Source organism: Microtus pennsylvanicus, chromosome 10 (assembly GCF_037038515.1).
Source record: "Microtus pennsylvanicus isolate mMicPen1 chromosome 10, mMicPen1.hap1, whole genome shotgun sequence".
Lineage (NCBI taxonomy): Eukaryota > Metazoa > Chordata > Mammalia > Rodentia > Cricetidae > Microtus > Microtus pennsylvanicus.
The window spans coordinates 34588545-34600832 of NC_134588.1; positions in this window are offsets into that span (position 1 = coordinate 34588545).

The window sequence follows — 12288 nt, forward strand, 5'->3', positions numbered from 1 at the left end:
CAGGCAGTGCTCTTAACCGCTGAGCCATCTCTCCAGCCCCCCTTCCTCAATCTTAAATCTTCTACCTCTTCCCGCCTAGAGCAATGGAGCCTTCCTATAATATATGGAGGTGATCCTAATGAAGTCTCCCAATAATGAGGGAGATGGAACCCCAACATGCTATCTCATGTCAACAAATGAATATTTTAGTACTGGGATGGCTTTTATCCAATTCAGTTGTTTACTGAAAGGGTCCCATGAAAATCCCCAAATAACCCAGGATATTGTCATAACAATAGGTTGCTCTCCACAAATGGACAGCAAGTTCCCATTGCTAAAGACAAACCCCACACAATTCATTGAACATGCAGAGGTCAAGCTGGTGCCTATGTAGAACATTCACCCCAATAATCTAGTGCCTATAACATACAAAGGTACTCTGTAGGCTACCAAAAGAGAAATGTAAACACCAACCTAACCAGAAAACCTTTCATTTACAGTGCTGCCCTGCCTGAAAAATATGCTAAGACAATGGTGGCACAGAGCTAGTGGAAGAATCCAGTCAATGTATGATTGCCCTAAGCCCCACTCCATGAGATGAAAACCATACCCGACACTGCTTGGGTGACCAAGAACCAGAGACCAGATGGCTCAGAATCCTAGGGTAAAACAAATGCTACTGGTCAAAAAAAAATAATAAAGTAACGCTTACAAGTATTCTGCTATACTCACAGACGTGTACCTTATTCAGTCATTGCAAAGATGCTTCCTCTGTAGCAGATGGAAACAGATACAGAAACCCACAGATAAACATTGCACAGGGAGAGATCTTTGAACACACAGTTATCTCCCCAGACTAAGAAAGACAAACATGGTATGTACTCAGTCATAATTGGATATTAGACATAAAACAAAAGATAACCAGCCTACAGTTCACAACCCCAGAGAAGCCAGGAAACAAGCAAGATCCTAAAAGAGACATACAAGGATCCCTTTGGGGAGGGGAAATAGACAAGCTCTGAGGAGCAGATTGGGAGTTGGGGGGAGGGGGAGGGGGAAAGGGGAGTTGGGAGGGGAGGAAGGGAGAGGGAAGAGTACAAGAGGGATTGGGGAAGGATTGAGAGGGAGAGAAAGGAAAGAGATATCTTGATAGAGGGAGCCATTATGGGGCTAGTGAGAAACATGGCACTGGAGAAATTCCCAGGAATTCACAAAGATGACTCCAGCTAAGACCCTAAGCAATAGTAGGGGGTACCTTAACTGTCCTTACCCTGTAATCAGATTGATGACTACCTTCATTGTCATCATAGAATCTTCATCCAGTAACTGATGGAAGCAGGCACAGAAATCCACAGCTAAGCTCTGGGACAAGCTACCAGATTCCAGTTGTAAAGAGGGAGGAGCAGTAATATGAGTAAAGGGGTGAAGACCATGATGGGGAAACCCAAATAAACAGCTGACCTGACCTGGTGGGAGCTCACTGACTCTAAACTGACAGCTTGGAAACCTGCATAGGCCTAAACTAGGCCTTCTGAATGTAGATGAAAGTTGTTTGGCTTGGGCAGTTTGTGGTGTTACCTGCTGTGGAATCAGTATTTATCCCTAGTGCATGAACTGGCTTTTTGAGGCCTAGTCCCCATGGAGTGATACCTTGCTCAGTCTAGATACAAGGAGGAGGTCCTGGCTGAAGTGACTGACAGACTTTGTTGACTCGGCCTCATCCACTCTAAGAAATGGATAGGGAGTGGGGTGGGGAGAAAGTGGGAGGAGTGGGGGAAAGTTGAGAGGAGTGGGAGGAGAGGAGGGAGTGGGAATTGGAATTGGTATGTAAAATAAAAAGATTGTTTTAATTAAGAAAGGAAAGAATATAAAATGGGTTATCTCCATCAAATCCCTTCCCTCAGAGATCAGGGAACTCCATGGAAGAGAAGGCAGAAAGAATGTAAGAGCCAGATAGGACAGAGTACGCCAGGAGAGCAAGGTACTCTAAATAGACTGGCCAAGGCTCTCATGAACTCATCAACAGTGAAGTAGAAAGCTCCATGGTTCTGCATCAGATCTCATGCATATATTAATGTAGTATGATTAATAAAAACCCAGAGACAGATACTGGGTTTCAACCTGAAGACCAGAAAAGAAAAGCAGCCATCCACTGGCTTTTGCCAATTTGTCCAAAATTGGTGATCCTACCTCTGGAAATCCCTAGAATGAGACTCAGAGTAGGTGGGGTGACCAGACTAGGAGAATTCTGGAAAGACAAAAGGCAGGAAATCAGTCACAAGCAAGACACAGAGAAAGCAAGATGAGAATGCCTTACTGAGGAAAGGTACCAAGTCACATGGTAAACACAGACAAGAATTATGGGTGAATTTAAGTCATAAGTACTAATTAGCAATAATAATAATCCTAAAGGATAGGCCAAATGGTTTATAGATAGTATAAGCTTTTTTGTGTTTAGTTGGGACTGAATGGCTGCAGGATTGGGTGGGATAGAAACTTTTTTTCTATAAATGGCATCCAGTGTTCAGCAACTACATCCACATAAAACCAGAGAGAGATTGGGAAGGGATTCTAGACACAAAAGAACAGAGTCAAGCTTGGCTTCTTGGTAGGAGCATTTTCTTGGGTGGGCTCTGTTTGCAGCTCTGATGGAGGAAGGTCATTGGTTAAATTAAAAGAAACTGCTTGGCTCTCATTGGTTAGGAGATAGGTGGGAGGAGTAAACAGATATGATATAGACATGAATAATTTGCATTAGTATAGATTTTGCTTTATTGGTAGAGATTTACGGTCAATTTTGTTATATGTATAAATGTTTCTGATGTAACTTTTACTTGATAACTGTTTTGTTATATGTAATTTTGCTATGTTAAAGTTAAAGCCTTTTATTTTTTTGTTTAAACTGAAAAAGGGGAAATGATGGAGGAAGGTCATTGGTTAAATTAAAAGAAGCTGCTTGGCTCTCATTGGTTAGGAGATAGGTGGGAGGAGTAAACAGAACAAAACGCTGGGAGGAAGAGGAAGTGAGGTCAGACTCGACAGCTCTCCGCTGGGGAGCAGACGCTTCAGAGAGAGACGCCATGCTACCTGCTCCAGGGAAGACGCACGCTATGAAGCTCCAACCCAGGATGGACTTAGGCTAGGATCTTCCCGGTAAGACCGGTGCTATACAGATGATAAGAAATGGGCTAGTCCAGGTGGGAGAATTAGCCTAGAAGATGCTAGGTAGAAATGAGCCAAGCAGTGTTTAAATGAATACAGTGTCCGTGTAATTATTTCGGGGCATAAGCTAGCCGAGCCGGGCAGGTGGCTGGGGTGTTGGGGATGCAGCCCCGCCACCGCCCTTATTACTACACAGCTCCTTTACGAGAGGCTTCCTTCTGGGCAGTGGTGGCAGAGGCCTTTAATCCCAGCACTTGGGAGGCAAAGGCAGGCAGATCTTCAAGAGTTCAAAGCTAGTCTGGTCTACAAGAGCTAGCTCCAGGACAAGCTCCAAAGCCACAGAGAAACCCTCTCTCCAAAAACCAAAAACCAAAACCAAGCAAGCAAGCAAAAACAAACAAAAACAAAAAATCCAAAACAAAACAAACAAACAAAGAAACCCAAAAGAGGCTTCCTTACTCAGTGTTAGTGGCAAAAACCACATTGCTCTTTTAAGCTTAAACAGTGTTTATGAGCAGCTGGCAGCATGCTCCTCGGTGGTGGCATGGACCTAGAAGCTCCAGAGAGTTGTGGCAATAAACATGGCTATTTTCAGTACCTCCACCATGAAACTAGACTCTCAGGAAGACAAGGAATGAGGTGGAGACAGCCTCCAAAGCTGCAGCTTTAATCCTAGCCACATCATTTAGCAGATTAAAGACTTACGTTCTCAGAAAAAGATAGATATATACAATAAAGACAGATTTAGACAGAAAAAAACTCTCAGTGGTTTACAATGTGTTTAAAAATATATGTAGGCTTGGAAGTGAAAAGAAAAAGAATAGAGGAAGTCCTTTAAAAAGAAATAGAGTAGCTGGGAGTGGTGGTATATGCCTTTAATCACAGCACTTGGGAGGCAGAGACAGGTAGATCTTTGTGAGTTGAAGGTTAGCCTGGTTTACAAAGTGAAGTTCAGGACATCCCAAGATACATAGAGAAACCCTGTTTCATAAAACCAAAAATTAAAATTAAAAATAAAAGAAATAGAGTTAAACAAAAAAGGCACATGAGGATGGAAAACACAGAAAATCTGGATACTGTATGTTTATTGTGTTGTCTTTGAATTGCTTCACTGCTGTGGAAGGAGCAACAGCTGCTAAAAGACATTTGATTATAAATGCTGCTGGATTAACCCAACCTATATATTTTGAAAATGACTTGACTTCAAAATATAAGTCAAAGACATGTTGTTTGGAGAAGAAGTTTTGATTTTGTTTCCACAGAAAATGAGAGGCTGTGGATTCATTCTGGGTTAAGAAAAATCAGGTTTGATTGAGGAAACCCCCCCTGAAAATCTCTGATAGGAGCAGATGGCTCAGATGATCCAAAATCTCTGAGTGCCTCTGTTGCAGTTTCCTCTGAGTTTACGTCCAGAATAGCTTCAAGGTAAATGGTTGAGGTGATCCAGCCTCATAGAATACTCCAGTCAGGATTTTATCATAATCCTAAATTTTCTCAGGGTCCTCCAAAGATCACCAGTACCCCCAATCAGCAAGAGGTAGCCTAAAAAACTAAGCCCATACTCCCAAAACATAGATTGTGGATGTTTGTTTTTGTTTAGCATGTTGATTACTAGTTGTTATGAATAATGGTCAAGAAAAATGTTAAACAAGGGAGATTAGATTTAGGGTTCTTGTTCTGAAAAGAAAAAAAGGAAAATGCTGTGGGATAATGTTCTTGTACACTGTAAATATTTGTCACTTGTATTGATTTAATAAAATGCTAACTGGCCAATACCAGGCAGGAAGTATAGGCAGGGAAAACAGACCAGGAGAATTCTGGGAAGAGGAAATGCAGAGTCAGCCATCAGCAAGACACAGAGGAAGCAAGATGAGAAGGCCCTACTGAGAAAAGGTACCAAGCCACGTGGCTAAATATAGACAAGAATTATGGGTGAATTTAAGTCATACGAGCTAGTTAGTAATAAGTCTGAGCAATACACCAAACAGTTTATAACTAATATAAGCCTCTGTGTGTTTATTTGGGACCGAATGACTGAGGGACTGGGTGGGTAAGAAACTTCTTTCTACATATTATAGCTTTCAGCTTAGTACTTTTTATGGGACTTCTGAGTATGTGAACAAGTGGGTCTCTGATTCTTGAATGTGCTTTTAAGGATCCTTTCCTTTAGCTGCCTTGCCTTGTACAGCCCTGACATGATGGATTTTTTTAAATCTTATTATGCTTGATTTTACCCAAAAAAAGAATAAATAAAAACACATTTAAATAGGAAAAGAAGTTCAAGTAGATTATTTATTTCAATTTACTTACTGATTGCTGACATCTAGAAATTCTACTAGTTATTAAAATAGAATAGTGTAAGAGATTAATACAGGTTTTCCTAAACAATTTTTGTCTGATAGGTGAGCTAGATAAGCAACCATACAATATCTTGTATTAGTTTATCTTTTGGTGCTATGCTATGATAAAATGCCTGGTTTAAGTGGCTTAGCGAGGAAAAGGTTTATATTGGTTTTATAGTTTCAAAAGGAGAACATCCATCATGGTTTCGAAAAGATGACAACAATTAGGAAGGCTTGGCATATGCAGCAGGAAGATTGTTGATAACATTGCATCCACACTCATAAAGCAGAGAGAACAGAAAGTGGAGTCAGGCAATAAAACCTTCAAGCCCTCCCTTAATGGTGTACATCCTCCAACAAGGCTTCATGTCCTAAAGGTATATACCATTTCCAAAACTAGAAATTATATGTATTCCCTGCTAAAATCTCTACCTGAATAATGAACAAATATTGTCTCATGATCTTTTTAAATCTTTTCTTTCCCCATACCAACTCAAACAGCATAATGACCATCTTTCAAACACTTATAATGTGATATTTGACCATATAGAAATAAATAGTGTTTGAAATTTACTTATTGAGACTCATTTATACATTTATCATTAGTCTCTTATTTTAATATTTTAATAGTAGTACTTACTATGTGAATATGTGATATACTTATTTATTCATCTGTTTTTGTACCCAATGAGTGTCTTCCTGTTTGTGGTTATTTAAAATAAAATGAAAATAAATTTTCATATATGAGGTTGTGAGGACATATTCTCTTGTTTCTTCTCCATTAGGTTGGAATAGTTATCTGGTACAAGATTTTTGATGTCTATGTGCTGTGGGACAGTGGTCTTATACCCTGTAAAGATTTGTCACTTGTATTGGTTTAATAAAATGCTCATTGGCCAGTAGTTGGGCAGGAAGTATAGATGGGATGACCAAAACAGGAGAATTCTGGGAAGAGGAAAGGCTCAGTCTGCAGTCATCACCCAGACACAGAGGAAGCAAGATGAGAATGCCTCACTGATAAAAGGTACCAAGCCACATGGCTAACACAGACAAGAATTATGGGTTACTTTAAGATGTAAGAGTTAATAAGAAGCCTGTGCTAAGAGGCCAACCAGTTTATAATTAATGCAGACCTCTGTGTGTTTCTTTTGGGACTGAATGGCTACGGGATTGGGCAGGACAGAAACCTCTGTCAACATTGATGTGCAGAAATTACTCAGCTATTATCCATAGCATTTATACTATTTTACATCCTCACAGAGAGTGTTTGGGATTCTTAGTTGACCCATATACTCACTTAGATGGTTTTATTGAGACTGCCCCCCATGGGTTCATATCTGAGAACCTGGTCCCTAGTAGATTGAACTATTTTGGAAAGGTTGGCAACTGTGGCCTTATTTGGAGGATGTGTGTGTTGCTGAGTGTGAACTTTGTTCCCTCTTCCTGTCTTCTTCTTTGGATCAACGTGTAAGCTCTCAGTTATTTCTCCTATCATGACTTTGCTTTGCCATCATGGACTGACCCTGGCCCTCAGAAACTGGAAGTCTAAATGAGACACTTTCTTTGATAACTTGCCTTGGTCATGGTGTCATACCACAACTGAAAATTAACTAATGCAGTCACTGTCTTAGTTAGGTTCCTGTTGCTGTGCTAAGATTCCAGAAGCAACTGAGCCCCATCCTAGCAACCTGTGGAGGAAATGATTTATTCCATTTTCACTTTCATGTCACAGTCTATCCTCAAAGAAGTCAGGGCAAGAACTCAAGACTGGAACCTGGAAGTAGAACTGAAGCAGATGCCATGGAGGAATGCTGCTTCCTGGTTTTATTCTTGTGATTTGTTCAACCTGATTTGCTATAGCACATGGTGGCACTGTCTACAATGAGTTGAACCCTATCACATTAACCAGTAATCATGAAAATGTCCTATGGGCTTGCCTGCAGACTGATTTTAGGAACACATTTTCTCAATTGAATGTCTGTCTTATAAAATGACTCTAATTTATCAATTTGACATAAAAAAACCAACCATCACACTTACCAACACTTGATATAGTATCTGTGTATATTCTATTATTATAATATAATGTCCGTGTATATTCTATTATTATAACAAAATTAAACAAAATGTAAAGATCTATGTGCTTATCTTCTAATGAAGTGCCGTTTCAAACGTCTTCTTACATATATTCTATGGTGCTACATATTTTATCATTTTATTAGCTTTTCTTAAAATATTCTAGACGTAGGTTCTATGTCAGTTACATTTTCATTAACTGCCCCCTCCTTTTGAAACCTTATGTGTTGTAATATGAGCAGCGGGGCTGCGTCCCCAGCACCCCGGCCGCCTGCTAGCTTATGCCCGAAATAACAACACACAAACTGTATTCATTTAAACACTGCTTGGCCCATTCTGCTTGGCCCATTAGCTCTAGCCCTTACAGGCTAATTCTGATATCCCGATCAACCCATCTCTAATAAACTGTGTAGCTCCGGTCTTACCGGGAAAGATTCAGCATGTCTGACCTGGCGGCTTGCTTCATCGTGTGTGTCTGCCTGGGAGAGCAGAGCATGGCATCTCTCAGCTCACTTCCTCTTCCTCTCAGCATTCTGTTCTGTTTACTCCTCCCACCTATGTTTTAACCTATCAGGGCCAAGCAGTTTCTTTATTATAATTAACCAATGACCTTCCTCCATCACTTATGTTGTCTTTTGGGAAAAAAGTTAAAACTACTGATGGTCTAGGATGGAAAACAGGCTAAGAGCACTTACTGTTCTTGCAGAAGAACATCCAGTTTGCACGTGGACCACTTCAAACTCTCTATACCTACAGCTCTGAAGCAATCCAGTGCCCTCTTCTGGTCTCCACATGCAGCAACATTCATAAGCACATATCCACACAGACACATAGGCACACCTATAAACAACAAAAGAATGTTGATGAACATCTAGGCTGTTTTCACATATTGATACTAATAATAGTTCTTTACATAACAGTGATGTGCAAGAGTCTATATGACATATTGATTTGGGTTCTTTGAGTAAATACTCTGGCATAAAATAGCTGAGGTATATGGTAGATCTAATTTTAGCATTTTGAGGAATCACCATACTGAATCCCAAACTGGTTGACTAGTTTACATTCCCAGCATCATTATATAAAGCTATCTAATATATAAAGGAACATGCCATCTGTAGGAAGGTGCATGAAAGTGGGTAATAAGTCAGGCTCAGACACATATTGTATGTCTTCTCTCATTTGTGGTCCCTAGATTGCAAATATGTTTATAAAGTCATCAATGTACACATGACACGAGAGTAGACAAAGGCAGTAATAGGAAGAGGGATGCATGGATTATACTCATTACTGATTAAGTCTGAGTCACCCATGCATCAGTGTCACATTAAGGAAAGATATGAGATCACTTCCCCTTGGAGTCATTTAACCAAGAGTGAGTCCAGATTTGAATTCTCAATCTCATGTTCTCTGTTCAGTGTGTGAGCCTGACTCTGGGGACTTTAGGCCCCCTTGTGACTGTTTGTCCTTTTGTGTCTGTCTTGTGTGTGTCTGTATGTGCTATGTGCCTGTCCCTAACAAGAGTTTTTGCTCTGTTTTTATTGAACAGCATAGGAAGCATCACATAAGGGAAGGAACAGGGTACGTTACAGAAACCTTTAACAGAGTTTTACAGGGGATTAACTCGCTGGTTTCAGTAGATCTCAAATGACTCAGAAAGCAAACATCATTGTTTATCAAGCAATATCCATAAATGATTGCTTTCATCCTTTCTGGTAAAGAGATGTTTCAGTTTCTGTATTTGCTGCTTTCAGCAATCGATGTACATGTATTATTCTGGGTCAGGGGCACAGAGGAGTAAGATTATGGCTATACATTAGCTTAGGTTGTAAAAGTTGATTACATGGGAAAGACAAGGCAAGTAAGGTTAGTTTTTACTTTGTTCTCTTAACAAAAGGTGTAACAAATAGTTTGAGTATTCAGTATGCTAGCAATTTTAAGTGAGTTCAAGATGTATTGACTCTGGCTGTGAGGGCCAGCAAAAGTTCCAGTCTCTTAGAATGTAAATTCTACTTTCAGAATATTGTACTGCCACAGGGGAAGGAAGGGGAGAGCACAGAAGTGCTAGACGGAGTGTGCTCCAAGTTCGTTATATATTTTATTAACATGTTTACCAGTACCATATACAATGTATATATACTAATGGGGAGGAGTAGTTCAATATGCAATCTAACTTACTTATGTATCTGAATCTATAGTAATTTGAAGACAGCTTTGCAATACTGATTCTTCATTTTGCGATTATGGTGAATGCCCCACCTTTTCTGCATGCACGAAAACTTAATCTCCAGAATAGAGACTGGCATGAGAGCTCTGCCTTCACGAATGAACATGACTTAAAAGGTTTGAGTGGAACTATTTTAGGACTTTTACAAAACCGTTCTGTCACTTATCACAAGAGATATCTCTTCCTCTGTGTAAGAATGGGGGATGGGAATGGGCCCTTACAGGACACTGAATGCCAACACTTCCATTTTGGTTTTTTCACACTCTAGAAATGTGAGAAATAAAATTATATAGTTAATAAATTATCCAGTATGGAGAGCCTCGTTATCCATAGCAGAGGGTCTAGGAGAGCAATCTTCAATTATTTGGTTATTTTTCTGAGTCTGTCTGAGATGTCAGAGAACAATTACTGTTGAGTAAAATCTAACCAATGTTTGGCCTTTGTGTAGTATGGTATAAAAGAATGTTTACATCTTAAGCTTTTAAAAATGCAGAAAAGGTGAAAATACAAATGATTAATAACTGGCCTTAGAAATTTTCTTAGCCTGATTGAAGAGAATTTGCATACAAGTTGACCATGATTGAAATTCATTTATATCTTCATGTTATTGAAAATTATGTTTATTAAAGTAGAAATGTCACATTCTGGTCGCAATACAATGTTCCATAGATATTTAATTGAATCAATGCATAAATCTCTTTTCATTTTTAGAAGCAAACCCATGAAACACTTTGCAAGGGTGTGAAGATCAGGACATATCAGCAACACAAAGTCACTGGGAATTTGGGGAAAGATCTTTCCTTCTCGGCTCTATTCTTATTGCCCCTTCTCAGTGGTATATGACTTAGAAAATTGTCAATATATTCTTCTTAACTTTTATCACTTGTGAGTTAGTCAGTGTTTTCCAGAGAAACACAAATGATAGGGTGGAGAAGTAAGTTTCATGACATTTAATTCCTGGAATTAGGCCATGGAGTTGTTGTTAGGTCTCAAATTAGGGACAGATGGTAAGTAACTGAGGCACCTGTTCTCAGCATCACAACCACCCAAGTCCAGTTATCTTCACTGACATATCCCTTCCCCCTACCCTAAATCTCTTCAGCTCCTGAGCTTCCCTTCCTTTCGCCTAGCTTCTCTGACGCCTATAGAACCAGATGTTTTGGCTACTTTAGCCGTTTGGTCGTCTGGCCTGCTCATGGCCTCTTGGTCTGCAGCTCCTCTCTTAGCTACCACTCCGGCACCCAGCCCCGTGCCCCCCATGGCCCTGTCTGCAGGCCTGTGTAGTGCACCACGTCCATCTGTGCTCTATGCGCAACCATACAGTTCGTGAACTGGGCAAGGGGCTGGAGGTTAAAACACACAAAGACTCACAGACAGAGACACAGGTCATCCTTGAAGTCCCCAAGAATGCCCCCCTTGTTGTGTCCATGGGCAGCTTAACTTATAGCCACGCCGCAGCCAAACCCACCAGAAACCACTCCCCTGCCATAAGAACTCTCGAGGGCCTCATGCTTAGAGCAGCTGCAAGCATTACAAGTTGTTTACCAGAAATTCTGAACTTGGGGGGTTCACAGCTCCCAACAGGCCTGGTTCAGTCTGGACACTTCCAGACACTTCTGGCTGTTCTTTCCTCTCACATCTAAAATAAACCTTATCCTCAACCGTCATGTCTTCATTTTTTTTTTCATTCAGTTGTGGGGACTGGCAAGTGTAAAATCCACAAGACAGTCAAATAAGCTTGAAATTTAGGCAAGAGGTGACGATCCAATTTTCACGTTGCATTGTTCTGGGGTGAAAACACAGGCGGGGCTTCCCTTTGAAACCTTAGGGAGGAACTGCTTATTTTGGATGATGCCAGTCTTTGGCAGCTGATAGGGCAGGGGGCAGTACACTACTAGGGAATTATCCACATCAGTCTGTTCAGCACATCCACAAGGCACCTCCATTGCAATGCCTACCCATACTAGGGGAAACAAAGTCGAGGCATTCTACTATGCGCTCTCCCTGGGTGTTTCCTCGCCTCGTGGCTTCTAATGAGAGGCTAGCCTTTTCCAGATGCCCAGTGACGTGTGAGTTATGAAGAGGGCGGTGTTACAGGTGGAGAGGGGATGTCCATTTCCTTTGGCCATGGCCTTTGTGCCATTCTTCTTAGGTCTGTACAAACAAGATCTAGAACCTTCATCGCCAGATGGGCAACATCCGTTCCCTGGGCATTCATTTTGTTGAAGAGGCAACACGTTAGTTAGGCACCGGGTCTGAGACTCTTTAGAGGTTTGGCTGTCCTTTTTATCAGCTTCATACCTCCATTTCCTGGTCACAGTAAGTTAATTAAAAACAAACTGCACAATTTCAGGTGCGCTTCCATTTTAGGTGTATTGTCAGTACGAAAGTCGCACAGCGACTTCTAGCCCGCACTTGGGGGTTTGCCCCCACGGACTGAGCAAGCTCCCGGCGGTGGCTCTTTGGTGACAAACTGGAAACAAACCGGTTGTCACCGTGCCA